We start from the raw sequence: 18,211 nt of genomic DNA on the forward strand, positions 1-18,211 counted from the left end.
GAAAACTGACTCTTCTTACATTCTATCATTTGAGCCTTTTCTGTGAGACAAGTTCCAGATTCCGATGCTTCACTTCAGGTGTGGTGTATCCCTTGGACCTTCTTGTTGACGATGAAACACAGAAATCGCTTCGGAATTAAATACAAAAGGCAGACTGCCGACTTAAGTACAAGCAGACTGACTCTTCTTACTGTCAATGTTTGAACCTTTCCTGTGAGAACAGTTTTAGATTCCGATGCTTCACTTCACGTTTACTGTATCAGTTTGACCTTCTTAAGGACGTTGAAACACAGAAATTGCATCTGAATTAAATACAAATGGCACAATGCCGTCTTAAGTACAAGCAGACTGACTCTTCTTACTGTCAATGTTTGAACCTTTCCTGTAAGAACAGTTTTAGATTCCGATGCTTCACTGCAGGTTTACTGTATCCCTTGGACCTTCTTGCTGACGATGAAACACAGAAATTGCATCGGAATTAAATACAAAAGGCACAATGCCGACATAAATACAAGAAGACTGACTCTTCTTACTGTCTATGTTTCGAACCTTTCCTGTGAGACCAGTTTTAGATTCTGATGCTTTACTTCAGGTTTACTAATCCCTTGGACCTTCTTATTGACGATGAAACACAGAAATTGCATCGGAATTAAATTCAAAAAGCACAATGCTGACTTAAATACAAAAAGACTGACTCTTCTTATTGTCTTGATTTGAACCTTTCCTGTGAGGCCAGATTTAGAATCCGATGCTTTACTTCAGGTTCACTCTCTCCCTTTTACCTTCTTATTGATGATGAAACACAGAAATTGCATGGGAATTAAATACAAAAGTCACAATGCCGACTTAAGTACAAGAAGTCTGACTCTTCTTACTGTCAATTTTGAACCTTTCCTGTGAGAACAGTTTTAGATTCCGATGCTTCACTGCAGGTTTACTGTATCCCTTGGACCTTCTTGCTGACGATGAAACACAGAAATTGCGTCGGAATTAAATACGAAAGGCACAATGCCGACATAAATTCAAGAAGACTGACTCTTCTTACTGTCTATGTTTCGAACCTTTCCTGTGAGACCAGTTTTAGATTCCGATGCTTCACTTCATGTTTACTGTATCCCTTGGACCTCCTTTTTGACGATGAAACACAGAATTTGCATCGGAATTAAATACAAAAGGCACAATGCCGACTTAGGTACAAGAAGACTGACTTTTCTTACATTCTATGATTTGAGCCTATTCTGTGAGACCAGTTTCAGATTCCGATGCTTCACATCAGGTGTACTGTACCCTTTGGACCTTGTTATTCACGATGAAACACAGAAATTGCATCGGAATTAAATACAAATGGCACAATGCCGACTTAAGTACAAGAGCACTGACTCTTCTTACTGTCTATGTTTTGAACCTTTCCTGTGCGACCAGTTTTAGATTCCAAAGCTTCACTTCAGGTTTACAGTATCCCTTGGACCTTCTTATTGACAATCAAACACAGAAATTGCATCGGAATTAGACACAAAAGGCACAATGCCGACTTAAGTACAAGAAGACTGACTCTTCCTACTGTCTATGTGTTGAACCTTTCCTGTGAGACCAGTTTTTGATTCCGATGCTTCACTTCAGGTTTACTGTATCCCTTGGACCTTGTTATTCACGATGAAACACAGAAATTGCATCGGAATTAAATACAAATGGCACAATGCCGACTTAAGTACAAGAGCATTGACTCTTCTTACTGTCTATGTTTTGAACCTTTCCTGTGAGAACCGTTTTAGATTCCGATGCTTCACTTCAGGTTTACTGTATCCCTTGGACCTTCTTATTGACGATGAAACACTGAAATTGCATCGTAATTAAATACAAAAGGCACAATGCCGACATAAATACAATAGAACTGACTCTTCTTACTGTCTATGTTTTAAATATTTCCTGTGAGACCATTTTTAGGTTCCGATGCTTCACTTCAGGTTTACTGTATCCCTTGGACCTTCCTATTGGCGATGAAACAAAGAAATTGCATCAGAATTAAATACAAAAGGCACAATGCCGACTGAAGTACAAGAAGACCGACTCTTCTTACATTCTATGATTTGATCCTTTCCTATGAGACCAGTTTTAGATTCTGATGCTTCACTTCAGGTTTACTGCATCCCTGGGACCTTCTTATAGACGATGAAACACAGAAATTGCATCGGGATTAAATACAAAAGGCACAATGCCGACTAAAGTACAGGAAGACTAACTCTTCTTAATGTCTATGCTTAGAAACTTTCGTGTAAGACCAATTTTAGATTCCGATGCTTCACTGCAGGTTTACTGTATCTCTTGGACCATCTTGCTGACGATGAAACACAGAAATTGCATCGGAATTAAATACAAAAGGCACAATGTCTTACTTAAGTACAAGATGACTGACTCTTCTTAGATTCTATGATTTGAGCCATTCCTGTGAGACCAATTTTAGATTCCGATGCTTAACCTCAGGTTTACTTAATCCCTTGGACCTTCTTATTGACGATGAAACACAGAAATTGCTTCGGTATTAAATACAAAATGCACAATGCCGACTTAACTACAAGAAGACTGCCTCTTCTTACTGACTATGTCTTGAACCTTTCCTGTGAGAACAGTTTTAGATTCCGATGCTTCACTTCCGGTTTACTGTATCCCTTGGACCTTCTTATTGACGATGAAACACAGAAATTGCATCGGAAATCACTACAATACGCACAATGCCGACTTAACTACAAGAAGACTGACTCTTCTTACTGTCAATGTTTCGAACCATTCCTGTGAGACCAGTTTTAGATTCTGATGCTTCACTTCAGGTTTACTAATCCCTTCGACCTTCTTATTGACGATGAAACACAGATATTGCATTGGAATTAAGTACAAAAGCCTCAATGCCGATTAAGTACAAGAGGACTGACTCTTCTTACATTCTATGATTTGAACCTCTCCTGTAATACCAGTTTTAGATTCCGATGCTTCACTTCAGGTTTACTGTCTCCCCTTTATCTTCTTATTGACGATGAAACACAGAAATTGCATCGGAATTAAATACAAAAGGCACAATGCCGACATAAGTACAGGAGGACTGACTCTACTCACATTCTATTAATTGAGCCTTTCCTGTGAGACCAGTTTTAGATATCGATGCTTCACTGCGGGTTCACTGTATCCCTTGGGCCTTCTTTTTGACGATAAAACACAGAAATTGCAGCGGAATTAAATACAAAAGGCACATGCCAACATAAGTACAAGGACACTGACTCTTCTTACATTCTATGATATCAGCCTTTCCTGTGTGACCAGTTTCAGATTCCGATGCTTTACTTCAGGTGTACTGTATCCCTTGGACCTTCTTATTGAGAATGAAACACATAAAATGCATCGGAATTAAATACAAAAGGCACAATGCCGTCTTAAGTACAAGAAGACTGACTCTTCTTACTGTCTATGTTTTGAACCTTTCCTGTGAGAGCAGTTATAGATTCCGACGCATCACTTCAGATTTACTGTATCCCTTGGACCTTCTTATTGACGATGAAACACAGAAATTGCATCGTAATTAGATGCAAAAGCCACAATGTCGACTTAAGTACAAGAAGACTGAATCTTCTTACTGTCTATGTTTTGAACCTTTCCTGTGAGACCAGTTTAAGATTCCGATGCTTCACTTCAGGTTTACTGTATCCCATGGACCTTCGTATTGACGTTGAAATATAGAAAATGCATCGGAATTAAATACAAAGGACACAATGCCGACTTATGTACGAGAAATCTGACTGTTCTTACTGTCTATGATTTTAGCCTTTCCAGTGAGACCAGTTTTAGATTCCGATTCTTCACTTCAGGTTTACTGTATGCCTTGGGCCTTCTTGTGGACGATAAAACACAGAAATTGCATCGGAATTAAATACAAATGTCACAATGCTGACTTAAGTACAAGAAGACTGACTCTTCTTACTGTCTATGTTTAGAACCTTTCCTGTGACACCAGTTTTAGTTTCCGATGCTTCACTTCAGGTTTACTGTATCGCTTGGACCTTCTTATTGACGATGACACACCGAAATTGCATCGTAATTAAATCCAAAAGGCACAATGTCGACTTAAGTACAAGATGACTGACTCTTCTTACATTCTATGACTTGAGCCGTTTCTCTGAGACCAGTTTTAGATATCTATGCATCACTTCAGGTTTACTGTATCCATCGGACATTCTCTTATTGTCGATGAAACACAGAAATTGCATCGGAATTAAATACAAAAGGCACAATGCCGACTTAAGTACAGGAGGACTGACTCTACTTACATTCTATTAATTGAGCCTTTCCTGTGAGACAAGTTTTAGATATCGATGCTTCACTGCGGATTTCCTGTATCCCTTGGGCCTTCTTTTTGACGATAAAACACAGAAATTGCAACGGAATTAAATACAAAAGGCACATGCCAACATAAGTACAAGAACACTGACTCTTCTTACATTCTATGATTTGAGCCTGTCCTGTGTGACCAGTTTCAGATTCCGATGCTTCGCTTCAGGTGTACTGTATCCCTTGGACCTTCTTATTGAGAATGAAACACATAATATGCATCGGAATTAAATACACAAGGCACAATGCCGTCTTAAGTACAAGAAGACTGACTCCTCTTACTGTCTATGTTTTGAACCTTTCCTGTGAGAGCAGTTATAGATTCCGACGCATCACTTCAGATATACTGTATCCCTTGGACCTTCTTATTGACGATGAAACACAGAAATTGCATCGTAATTAGATGCAAAAGTCACAATGTCGACTTAAGTACAAGAAGACTGACTCTTCTTACCGTCAATGTTCTGAACCTTTCCAGTGAGATCAGTTTTAGATTCCGATGCTTAACCTCAGGTTTACGTTATCCCTTGGACCTTCTTATTGACGATAAAAAAACACAGAAATTGCATCGGAATTAAATACAAAAGGCACAACGCCGACATAACTACAAAAAGACTGACTCATCTTACTGTCTATGATTTGAACCTTTCCTGTGAGAACAGTTTTAGATTCCGATGCTTCACTTCAGGGTTACTATATCCCTTGGACCTTCGTATTGACGTTGAAACATAGAAATTGCATCGGAATTAAATACAAAAGACACAATGCCGACTTATGTACAAGAAATCTGACTCTTCTTACTGTCTATGATTTTAGCCTTTCCAGTGAGACCAGTTTTAGATTCCGATTCTTCACTTCAGGTTTACTGTATCAATTGGACCCTCTTGTGGACGATGAAACTCAGAAATTGCATCGGAATTAAATACAAAAGTCACAATGCTGACTTAAGTACAAGAAGACTGACTCTTCTTACTGTCTATGTTTAGAACCTTTCCTGTGACACCAGTTTTAGATCCCGATGCTTCACTTCAGGTTTACTGTATCCCTTGGACCTTCTTATTGACGATGACACACCGAAATTGCATCGGAATTAAAACCAAAAAGCACAATGTCGACTTAAGTACAAGATGACTGACTCTTCTTACATTCTATGGCTTGAGCCGTTTCTCTGAGACCAGTTTTAGATATCTATGCTTCACTTCAGGTTTACTGTATCCCTCGGACCTTCTCTTTGACGATAAAACACAGAAATTGCATCGGAATTATAGGCAAAAAGCACAATGCCGACTTAAGTACAAGAAGACTGACTCTTTTTACATTCTATGATTAGAGCCTTTTCTGTGAGACAAGTTCCGGATTCCGATGCTTCACTTCAGGTGTAGTGTATCCCTTGGACCTTCTTGTTGACGATGATACACTGAAATTGCATCGGAATTAAATACAAAAGGCACAATGCCGACTTAAGTACAGGAGGACTGACCCTACTTACATTCTATTAATTGAGCCTTTCCTGAGAGACCAGTTTTAGATATCGATGCTTCACTGCGGGTTTACTGTATCCCTTGGGCCTTCTTTTTGACGATAAAACACAGAAATTGAAACGGAATTAAATACAAAAGGCACATGCCAACATAAGTACAAGAACACAGACATTTCTTACATTCTACGATTTGAGCCTTTCCTGTGTGACCAGTTTCATATTCCGATGCTTCACTTCAGGTTTACTGTTTCCCTTGGACCTTCTTATTGGCGATGAAACGCATAAATTGCTTCGGAATTAAATACAGAAGGCACAATGCCGACTTAAGTACATGAAGACTGACTCTTCTCACAGTCTATGCTTTGAACCTTTCCTGTGAAACCAGTGTTAGATTCCGATACTTCACTTCAGGTTTACTGTATCCCTTGGACCTTCTTGTTGACCATGAAAAACAGAAATTGCATCGGAATTAAATACAAAAGTCACAATGCTGACTTAAGTACAAGAAGACTGACTCTTCTTACTGTCTATGATTTTAGCCTTTCCAGTGAGACCAGTTTTATATTCCGATTCCTCACTTCAGGCTTCCTGTATCCCTTGGACCTTCTTGTTGACGATGAAACACAAAACATGCATCGGAATTAAAAACAAAAGTCACAATGCTGACTTAAGTACAAGAAGACTGACTCCTCTTACTGTCTATGTTTTGAACCTTTCCTGTGACACCAGTTTTAGATTCCGATGCATCACTTCAGGTTTACTGTATCCCTTGGACCTTATTATTGACGATGACACACCGAAATTGCATCGGAATTAAATCCAAACGGCACAATGTCGACTTAAGTACAAGATGACTGACTCTTCTTACGTTCTATGACTTGAGCCGTTTCTCTGAGACCAGTTTTAGATATCTATGCTTCACTTCAGGTTTACTGTATCCCTCGGACCTTCTCTTTGACGATGAAACACAGAAATTGCATCGGAGTTAAATGTAAAAAGCACAATGCCGACTTAAGTACAAGAAGACTGACTCTTCTTACCGTCTATGTTTTGAACCTTTCCTGTGAGAGCAGTTATAGATTCCGACGCATCACTTCAGATTTGCTGTATCCCTTGGACCTTCTTATTGACGATGAAACACAGAAATTGAATCGTAATTAGATGCAAAAGGCACAATGTCGACTTAAGTACAAGAAGACTGACTCTTCTTACCGTCAAAGTTTTGAACCTTTCCGGTGAGATCAGTTTTAAATTCCGATGCTTAACCTCAGGTTTACTTTATCCCTTGGACCTTCTTATTGGCGATGAAACGCATAAATTGCATCGGAATTAAATACAGAAGGCACAATGCCGACTTAAGTACATGAAGACTGACTCTTCTTACAGTCTATGTTTTGAACCTTTTCTGTGAAAACAGTTTTAGATTCCGATGCTTCACTTCAGGTTTACTGTATCCCTTGGACCTTCTTATTGACGATGAAACACAGAAATTGCATCGGAATTAAGTACAAAAGGCACAATGCCGAATAAGTGCAAGAAGTCTGATTCTTCTTATTGTCTATGATTTGAGCCTTTCCTGTGAGACCAATTTTAGATTCTGATGCTTCATTACAGGTTTACTGAATCCCTTGGACCTTCTTGTTGATGATGAAACACAGAAATTCCATTGGAATTAAGTACAAAAGGCACAATGTCATACTTAAGTACAAGAAGACTGACTCTTCTTAGATTCTATGATTTGAGCCTTTCCTGTGAGACCAGTTTTAGATTCCGATGCTTCACTTCAGGTTCACTGTTTCTCTTGGACCTTAATATTGACGATGAAACGCATAAATTGCCTCGGAATTAAATACAGAAGGCACAATGCCGACTTAAGTACATGAAGACTGACTCTTCTTATAGTCTATCTTTTGAACCTTTCCTGTGAGACCAGTTTTAGATTCCGATACTTCACTTCAGGTTTACTGTATCCCTTGGACCTTCTTATTGACGACGAAACACAGAAATTGCATCGGAACTAAACACAAAAGGCACAGTGCCGACTTAAGTACAAGAAGACTGACTCTTCTTACTGTCTATGTTTGAACCTTTCCTGTGAGACCAGTTTACGATTCCGATACTTCACTTCAGGTTTACTGTATCCCTTGGACCTTCGTATTGACGTTGAAACATAGAAATTGCATCGGAATTAAATACAAAAGACACAATGCCGACTTATGTACAAGAAATCTGACTCTTCTTACTGTCTATGATTTTAGCCTTTCCAGTGAGACCAGTTTTAGATTCCGATTCTTCACTTCAGGTTTACTGTATCCCTTGGACCCTCTTGTGGACTATGAAGCTCAGAAATTGCATCGGAATTAAATACAAAAGTCACAATGCTGACTTAAGTACAAGAAGACTGACTCTTCTTACTGTCTATGTTTAGAACCTTTCCTGTGACACCAGTTTTAGATCCCGATGCTTCACTTCAGGTTTACTGTATCCCTTGGACCTTCTTATTGACGATGACACACCGAAATTGCATCGGAATTAAAACCAAAAAGCACAATGTCGACTTAAGTACAAGATGACTGACTCTTCTTACATTCTATGACTTGAGCCGTTTCTCTGAGACCAGTTTTAGATATCTATGCTTCACTTCAGGTTTACTGTATCCCTCGGACCTTCTCTTTGACGATAAAACACAGAAATTGCATCGGAATTAAATGCAAAAAGCACAATGCCGACTTAAGTACAAGAAGACTGACTCTTTTTACATTCTACGATTTGAGCCTTTCCTGTGTGACCAGTTTCATATTCCGATGCTTCACTTCAGGTGTACTGTATCCCTTGGACCTTCTTATTGACGATGAAACACAGAAATTGCATCGTAATTAGATGCAAAAGGCACAATGTCGACTTAAGTACAAGAAGACTGACTCTTCTTACCGTCAATGTTTTGAACCTTTCCGGTGAAATCAGTTTTAGATTCCGATGCTTAACCTCAGGTTTACTTTATCCCTTGGACCTTCTTAATGACGATGAAACACAGAAATTGCATCGGAATTAAATACAAAAGGCACAATCCCGACATAACTACAAGAAGGCTGACTCTTCTTACTGTCTATGATTTGAACCTTTCCTGAGAGAACAGTTTTAGATTCCGATGCTTCACTTCAGGGTTACTGTATCCCTTCGTCCTTCTTATTGACGATGAAACACAGAAATTGCATCGGAATTAACTACAAAGGCACAATGCCAACATAAATACAAGAAGACTGACTCTTCTTACTGTCTATGTTTCGAACCTTTCCTGTGAGACCAGTTTTAGCTTCTGATGCTTCACTTCAGGTTTACTAATCCCTTAGACCTTCTTATTGACGATGAAACACAGAAATTGCATCGGAATTAAGTACAAAAGGCACAATGCCGATTAAGTGCAAGAAGTCCGACTCTTCTTATTGTCTATGTTTTGAGCCTTTCCTGTGAGACCAATTTTAGATTCTGATGCTTCATTACAGGTTTACTGTATCCTTTGGACCCTATTGTTGATGATGAAACACAGAAATTTCATTGGATTAGAGGTACAAAAGGCACAATGTCTTACTTAAGTACAAGAAGACTGACTCTTCTCAGCTTCTATGATTTCAGCCTTTCCTGTGAGACCAGTTTTAGATTCCGATGCTTCACTTCAGGTTTACTGTTTCCCTTGGACCTTCTTATTGGCGATAAAACGCATAAATTGCTTCGTAATTAAATACAGAAGGCACAATGCCGACTTAAGTACATGAAGACTGACTCATCTTACAGTCTATGTTTTGAACCCTTCCTGTGAAACCAGTTTTAGATTCCGATACTTCACTTCAGGTTTACTGTATCCCTTGGACCTTCTTGTTGACCTTGAAAAACAGAAATTTCATCGGAATTAAATACAAAAGTCACAATGCTGACTTAAGTACAAGAAGACTGACTCTTCTTACTGTCTATGATTTTAGCCTTTCCAGTGAGACCAGTTTTATATTCCGATTCTTCACTTCAGGTTTCCTGTATCCCTTGGACCTTCTTGTTGACGATGAAACACAGAAATTGCATCGGAATTAAAAACAAAAGTCACAATGCTGACTTAAGTACAAGAAGACTGACTCCTCTTACTGTCTATGTTTTGAACCTTTCCTGTGACACCAGTTTTAGATTCCGATGCATCACTTCAGGTTTACTGTATCCCTTGGACCTTATTATTGACGATGACACACCGAAATTGCATCGGAATTAAATCCAAAAGGCACAATGTCGACTTAAGTACAAGATGACTGACTCTTCTTACGTTCTATGACTTGAGCCGTTTCTCAGAGACCAGTTTTAGATATCTATGCTTCACTTCAGGTTTACTGTATCCCTCGGACCTTCTCTTTGACGATGAAACACAGAAATCGCATCGGAGTTAAATGCAAAAAGCACAATGCCGACTTAAGTACAAGAAGACTGACTCTTCTTACTGTCTATGTTTTAAACCTTTCCTGTGAGAGCAGTTATAGATTCCGACGCATCACTTCAGATTTGCTGTATCCCTTGGACCTTCTTATTGACGATGAAACACATAAATTGCATCGTAATTAGATGCAAAAGGCACAATGTCGACTTAAGTACAGGAAGACTGACTCTTCTTACCGTCAAAGTTTTGAACCTTTCCGGTGAGATCAGTTTTAGATTCCGATGCTTAACCTCAGGTATACTTTATCCCTTGGACCTTCTTATTGGCGATGAAACGCATAAATTGCATCGGAATTAAATACAGAAGGCACAATGCCGACATAACTACAAGAAGGCTGACTCTTCTTACTGTCTATGATTTGAACCTTTCCTGTGAGAACAGTTTTAGATTCCGATGCTTCACTTCAGGGTTACTGTATCCCTTCGTCCTTCTTATTGACGATGAAACACAGAAATTGCATCGGAATTAACTACAAAGGCACAATGCCAACATAAATACAAGAAGACTGACTCTTCTTACTGTCTATGTTTCGAACCTTTCCTGTGAGACCAGTTTTAGCTTCTGATGCTTCACTTCAGGTTTACTAATCCCTTAGACCTTCTTATTGACGATGAAACACAGAAATTGCATTGGAATTAAGTACAAAAGGCACAATCCCGACATAACTACAAGAAGGCTGACTCTTCTTACTGTCTATGATTTGAACCTTTCCTGTGAGAACAGTTTTAGATTCCGATGCTTCACTTCAGGGTTACTGTATCCCTTCGTCCTTCTTATTGACGATGAAACACAGAAATTGCATCGGAATTAACTACAAAGGCACAATGCCAACATAAATACAAGAAGACTGACTCTTCTTACTGTCTATGTTTCGAACCTTTCCTGTGAGACCAGTTTTAGCTTCTGATGCTTCACTTCAGGTTTACTAATCCCTTAGACCTTCTTATTGACGATGAAACACAGAAATTGCATTGGAATTAAGTACAAAAGGCACAATGCCGATTAAGTGCAAGAAGTCTGACTCTTCTTATTGTCTATGTTTTGAGCCTTTCCTGTGAGACCAATTTTAGATTCTGATGCTTCATTACAGGTTTACTGTATCCTTTGGACCCTATTGTTGATGATGAAACACAGAAATTTCATTGGAATAAAGTACAAAAGGCACAATGTCTTACTTAAGTACAAGAAGACTGACTCTTCTCAGCTTCTATGATTTCAGCCTTTCCTGTGAGACCAGTTTTAGATTCCGATGCTTCACTTCAGGTTTACTGTTTCCCTTGGACCTTCTTATTGGCGATGAAACGCATAAATTGCTTCGGAATTAAATACAGAAGGCACAATGCCGACTTAAGTACATGAAGACTGACTCTTCTTACAGTCTATGTTTTGAACCTTTCCTGTGAAACCAGTTTTAGATTCCGATACTTCACTTCAGGTTTACTGTATCCCTTGGACCTTCTTGTTGACCATGAAAAACAGAAATTGCATCGGAATTAAATACAAAAGTCACAATGCTGACTTAAGTACAAGAAGACTGACTCTTCTTACTGTCTATGATTTTAGCCATTCCAGTGAGACCAGTTTTATATTCCGATTCTTCACTTCAGGTTTCCTGTATCCCTTGGACCTTCTTGTTGACGATGAAACACAGAAATTGCATCGGAATTAAAAACAAAAGTCACAATGCTGACTTAAGTACAAGAAGACTGACTCCTCTTATTGTCTATGTTTTGAACCTTTCCTGTGACACCAGTTTTAGATTCCGATGCATCACTTCAGGTTTACTGTATCCCTTGGTCCTTATTATTGACGATGACACACCGAAATTGCATCGGAATTAAATCCAAAAGGCACAATGTCGACTTAAGTACAAGATGACTGACTCTTCTTACGTTCTATGACTTGAGTCGTTTCTCAGAGACCAGTTTTAGATATCTATGCTTCACTTCAGGTTTACTGTATCCCTCGGACCTTCTCTTTGACGATGAAACACAGAAATCGCATTGGAGTTAAATGCAAAAAGCACAATGCCGACTTAAGTACAAGAAGACTGACTCTTCTTACAGTCTATGTTTTGAACCTTTTCTGTGAAAACAGTTTTAGATTCCGATACTTCACTTTAGGTCTACTGTATGCCTTCGACCTTCTTATTGACGACGAAACACAGAAATTGCATCGGAACTAAACACAAAAGGCACAGTGCCGACTTAAGTACAATAAGACTGACTCTTCTTACTGTCTATGTTTTGAAACTTTCCTGTGAGACCAGTTTAAGATTCCGATGCTTCACTTCAGGTTTACTGTATTCCTTGGACCTTCGTATTGACGTAGAAACATAGAAATTGCATCGGAATTAAATACAAAACGCACAATGCCGACTTATGTACAAGAAGTCTGACTCTTCTTACTGTCTATGATTTTAGCCTTTCCAGTGAGACCAGTTTTAGATTCCGATTCATCACTTCAGGTTTACTGTATCTCTTGGACCTTCTTGTTGACGATGAAACACAGAAATTGCATCGGAATTACATACAAAAGTCACAATGCTGACTTAAGTACAAGAAGATTGACTCTACTTACTGTCTATGCCTTGAACCTTTCCTGTGACACCAGTTTTAGATTCCGATGCTTCACTTCAGGTTTACTGTATCCCTTGGACCTTCTTATTGAGGATGAAACACATAAATTGCATCGGAATTAAATACAAAAGGCACAATGCCGTCTTAAGTACAAGAAGACTGACTCTTCTTACTGTCTATGTTTTGAACCTTTCCTGTGAGACCAGTTATAGATTCCGACGCATCACTTCAGATTTACTGTATCCCTTGGACCATCTTATTGACGATGAAACACAGAAATTGCATCGGAATTAAATACAAATATCACAATGCCGACATAACTACAAGAAGACTGACTCTTCTTACTGTCTATATTTGAACCTTTCCTAAGAGAACACTTTTAGATTCCGATGCTTCACTTCAGGTTTACTGTATCCCTTGGACCTTCTTATTGACGATGAAACACAGAAATTGCATCGGAATTAAGTACAAAAGGCACAATGCCGATTAAGTGCAAGAGGACTGACTCTTCTTACATTCTATGATTGGAACCCCTCCTGTAATACCAGTTTTAAATTCCGATGCTTCACTTCAGGTTTACTGTATCCTTTGGACCTTCTTATTGACGATGAAACATAGAAATTGCATCGGAAACAAATACAATAGGCACAATGCCGACTTAAATACAAAAAGACTGATTCTTCTTACTGTATATGTTTTGAACCTTTCCTGTGAGGCCAGTTTTAGATTCCGATCCTTTACTTCACGTTTGCTGTCTCCCTTTTACCTTCTTATTGACGATGAAACACAGAAATTGCATCGGAATTAAATACCAAAGACACAATGCCGACTTATGTACAAGAAGTCTGACTCTTCTTACTGTCAATGTTTTTAGCCTTTCCTGTGAGACAAGTTTTAGATTCCGATTCTTCACTTCTGGTTTACTGTATCCCTTGGACCTTATTGTGGACATGAAACACAGAAATTGCATCGGAATTAAATACAAAAGGCACAATGCTGACTTAAGTACAAGAAGACTCACTCTTCTTACTGTCTATGTTTTGAACCATTCCTGTGACACTAGTTCTAGATTCCGATGCTTCGCTTCAGGTATACTGTATCCCTTGGACTTTCTTATTGACGATGAAACACAGAAATTGCATCGGAATTAAATACAAAAGGCACAATGCCGACTTAAGTACAAGAAGACTGACTCTTCCTACTGTCTATGTTTGAACCATTCCTGTGACACTAGTTATAGATTCCGATGCATCACTTCAGGTGTACTGTATCCCTTGGACCTTCTTATTGACGATGAAACACAGAAATTGCATCGGAATTAAATACAAAAGGCACAATGCCGACTTAAGTACAAGAAGACTGACTCTTCTTGCTGTGTATGTTTTGAACCATTCATGTGACGCTAGTTATAGATTCCGATGCTTCACTTCAGGTTTACTGTATCCCCCTAACCTTCTTATTGACGACGAAACACAGAAATTTCATCGGAATTAAATAGAAAAGGGACAATGCCGACTTAAGTACAAGAAGACTGACTCTTCCTACTGTCTATGCTTTGAACCATTCCTGTGACACTAGTTATAGATTCCAATGCTTCACTTCAGGTTTAATGTATCCCTCTGACTTTCTTATTGGCGATGAAATACAGGAATTTAATCGGAATTAAATACAAAAGGCACAATGCCGACTTAAGTACAAGAAGACAGACTCTTCTTACTGTCTATGCTTTGAACCTTTTCTGTGACACTAGTTATAGATTCCGATGCTTCACTTCAGGTTTACTGTATTCCGTGGACCTTTGTATTGACGACGAAACACAGAAATTGCATCGGAATTAAATACAAAAGGCACAATACCGACTAAAGTACAAGAAGACTGAATCTTCCTAGTGTCTATGTTTTGAACCATTCCTGTGACACTAGTTATAGATTCCGATGCTTCACTTCAGGTTTACTGTATCCCTCTGACATTCTTATTGACGATGAAACACACAAATTCCATCGGAATTAATTAGAAAAGGCACAATGACGACTTAAGTACAAGAAGACTGACACTTCTTACAGTCTATGTTTTGAACCATTCCTGTAACACTAGTCATAGATTCCGATGCTTCACTTCTAATTTACTGTATCCCTCTGACCTTCTTATTGACGATGAAACACAGTAATTGCATCGGAATTAAATGCAAAAGGCACAATGCCGACTTAAGTACAAGAAGACTGACTCTTCTTACTGTCTATGTTTTGAACCATTCCTGTGACACTAGTTATAAATTCCGTTGCTTCACTTCAGGTTTCCTGTATCCCTTGGACCTTCTTATCGACGACGAAACACAGATATTGCATCGGAATTAAATACAAAAGGCACAAGGCCGACTTAAGTACAAGAAGAATGACTCTTCTTACTGTCTATGTTTGAAACATTCCTGTGACACTAGCTATAGATTCCGATGCTTCACTTCAGGTTTACTGTATCGTTTGGACCATGTTATTAACGATGAAACACAGAAATTGCATCGGAATTAAATTCAAAAGGCACAATGCCTACTTAAGTACAAGAAGACTGACTCATCCTACTGTCTATGTTTTAAATATTCCTGTGACACTAGTTATATATTCCGACGCTTCACTTCAGGTTTACTGTATCCCTCTGACCTTCTTATTGACGATGAAACACAGATATTGCATCGGAATTAAACACAAAAGGCTCAATGCCGTATCAAATACAAGATGACTGGCTCTTCTTACTCACTACGTTTTGAACCATTTTTGTGAGACCGGTTTTCGATTCCGATGCTTCACTTCAGGTTTACTGTATCCCTTGGACCTTCTTATTGACGACGATACACAGAAATTGCATCGGAATTAAATAGAATACGCACGATGCCGACTTAAGTATAAGAAGACTGACTCTTCTTACTGACTATGATTTGAACATTTCCTGTGAGACCAGTTTCAGATTCCGATGCTTCACTTCAGGTTTACTGCATCCCTTGGACCTTCTTATTGACGACGAAACACAGAAATAGCATCGGAATTAATTAGGAAAGGCACAATGCCGACTTAAGTACAAGAAGACTGACTCTTCCTATCGTCTATGTTTTGAACCATTCCTGTAACACTAGTTATAGATTCCGATGCTTTATTTATTTCGAGTCAAAAACATTACAACAATATTTACAATATATACAATATAACAAATCAGGTCAAATCATAAAAGAACAAACTAAACGGTATTAGCCCAAAATTGTGCAACGGCAGCAGCATTGTCTGAAACATCAACAAGCTCTTGTGTGGAACATGATACAGGACATCTAGGACAGTTAATTAAATGTTTGGTTGTCTGTTCTTCTCCGCAGTCACACAAGGTGGAAGATTCCTTCATGAAGCCCCATTTAAACAGATTGTCCTTAGTTCGTCCGACGCCACTCCTGAGCCGATTTAGAGACTTCCACACTGTCCAGACTTGATTTCCACCAGGAGGAAGGGTCTCAGAAGGAGTCACCCAATCGTTACTGTCAGATTTTGCTGTCCACTGAGATAGTCTGGCTGCTCCAGTCCGACCGGTGAGGGGTGTAGTAGTTCTCATGAAGCTCCTCCTAGATTTGAGTCTACTAATTGGTAGCTGGTATCCATGTAGCAGGTGATCGGTGTTATGATCTGCTGTATGTCTCTCAAGTTTGGCTGCGACTTCACGCCTTATGTCTGGAGGAGCAATACCTGCTAGTTTATGGAGTTTATCAATAGGTGTAGCTTTGAGGCATCCCGTTACTGTCCTGCAGGTTTCGTTCAGGGCCACATCAACCTGCTTTGCATGAGATGACTTGTACCATACAGGACATGCGTATTCAGCTGCGGAATAACACAAGGCCAAGGCTGATGTTCTTAGTAGTTTGGGATCTGCACCCCAAACACTGCCAGTGAGCTTCCGCAGGATGTTGTTACGAGCAGCAACTTTCTGCTTGGTGTTAGTGCAGTGTTTTCTGTAGGTCAACGTTCGATCTAAGGTGACACCCAGATATTTGGGGTTGAAACAATGTTCAAGCTCTTGATCTTCCCAAAACACTGTAAGTTTTCTATAGGCCTCTCGATTGCGTAGGTGGAAAGCACAAACTTGAGTTTTAGCAGGGTTCGGTCTTAAGTTATTGACTCTGTAGTACTCAGATAGGTCCTTGAGAGCAACAGTAAGCTGGTTTTCTACTGTGTCAAAATCTCTGGCTTGTGTGACTAAGGCAAGATCATCTGCATAGATGAAACTCTTTGTAAGAGAAGGTTGAGGCTGGTCATTTGTAAATATGTTGAACAATATGGGGGAAAGGACACTACCCTGAGGCAAGCCATTCCTTTGACTTCTCCATCTACTCTTTCTTCCTTGGAACTCCACATAGAATCGCCGGTTTTCCAAAAGTGTCTGCACAGTTCTGGTGAAATTAATGTCTCTAGTGATGTAATAGACTTTGTGCAATAATTGTCGATGTTGAATGGTGTCATATGCTGCTGTGAGATCCACGAAGACAGCCCCGGAAATGTATCCTTTCTCATATCCCTCTTCAATATGTTCAGTCAGATTAAGGACTTGTGCTGTACAATTCTTTCCAGGTCGGAAACCTGCTTGTTGAGGTATGAGTTGTTTTTCAACAATGGGAGTGAGTCTATTTAGCAACATTCTTTCATAGATTTTATACAAATGGCAAAGGAGCGAAATCGGTCGGTAGTTCTTGGGATCAGCTGCACCCTTTCCAGGTTTTAGTAAGGGAATAACTTTAGTTTTCCTCCAGATGGCAGGGATCTGTTTCCGCTTCAGACAACCATTATAGAATTGCAGAAGCCATCTTTCCGTGATGGGACCAAAATGTTTAATTTGCTCAATCATTAGGTCGTCTAGACCAGGCGCTTTACCATTTTTGCATTTCTGAATTGCGGTTCTGAGTTATTGTAAGATGAAGTCATTTGATATATGGTTGTTTTCACGTTCAGGTTCTCTTTTGAGTTTTGTTCTATCTTTAGAACAATTGACCCTTCCATTCTGAACTAGATGATGAGCAATTTGATCTGGTGCAATGTTTGCATGGCCATGATTGTGGACAGGGTCGTTGTTCAGGCGTCGCAGCAACTGCCAGGCTTTCTGACTGCTTTTAGACATATCAAGGTTCTCGAGTAGCTCTATCCATCGTTCTTTTTTGGATTTGGCTAAGGCTGAGGATAAATTTTGGCCAGCAGTTAAGGTTTCAATGCTGTAAGGATTATCATTGAAAAGTTGGATATAGTTATGTAGATGCTTCACGGAATCTTCTGTCAAGCCAGG

The sequence above is a fragment of the Schistocerca americana genome, unplaced genomic scaffold (assembly GCF_021461395.2).
Source record: "Schistocerca americana isolate TAMUIC-IGC-003095 unplaced genomic scaffold, iqSchAmer2.1 HiC_scaffold_13, whole genome shotgun sequence".
Classification (NCBI taxonomy): domain Eukaryota; kingdom Metazoa; phylum Arthropoda; class Insecta; order Orthoptera; family Acrididae; genus Schistocerca; species Schistocerca americana.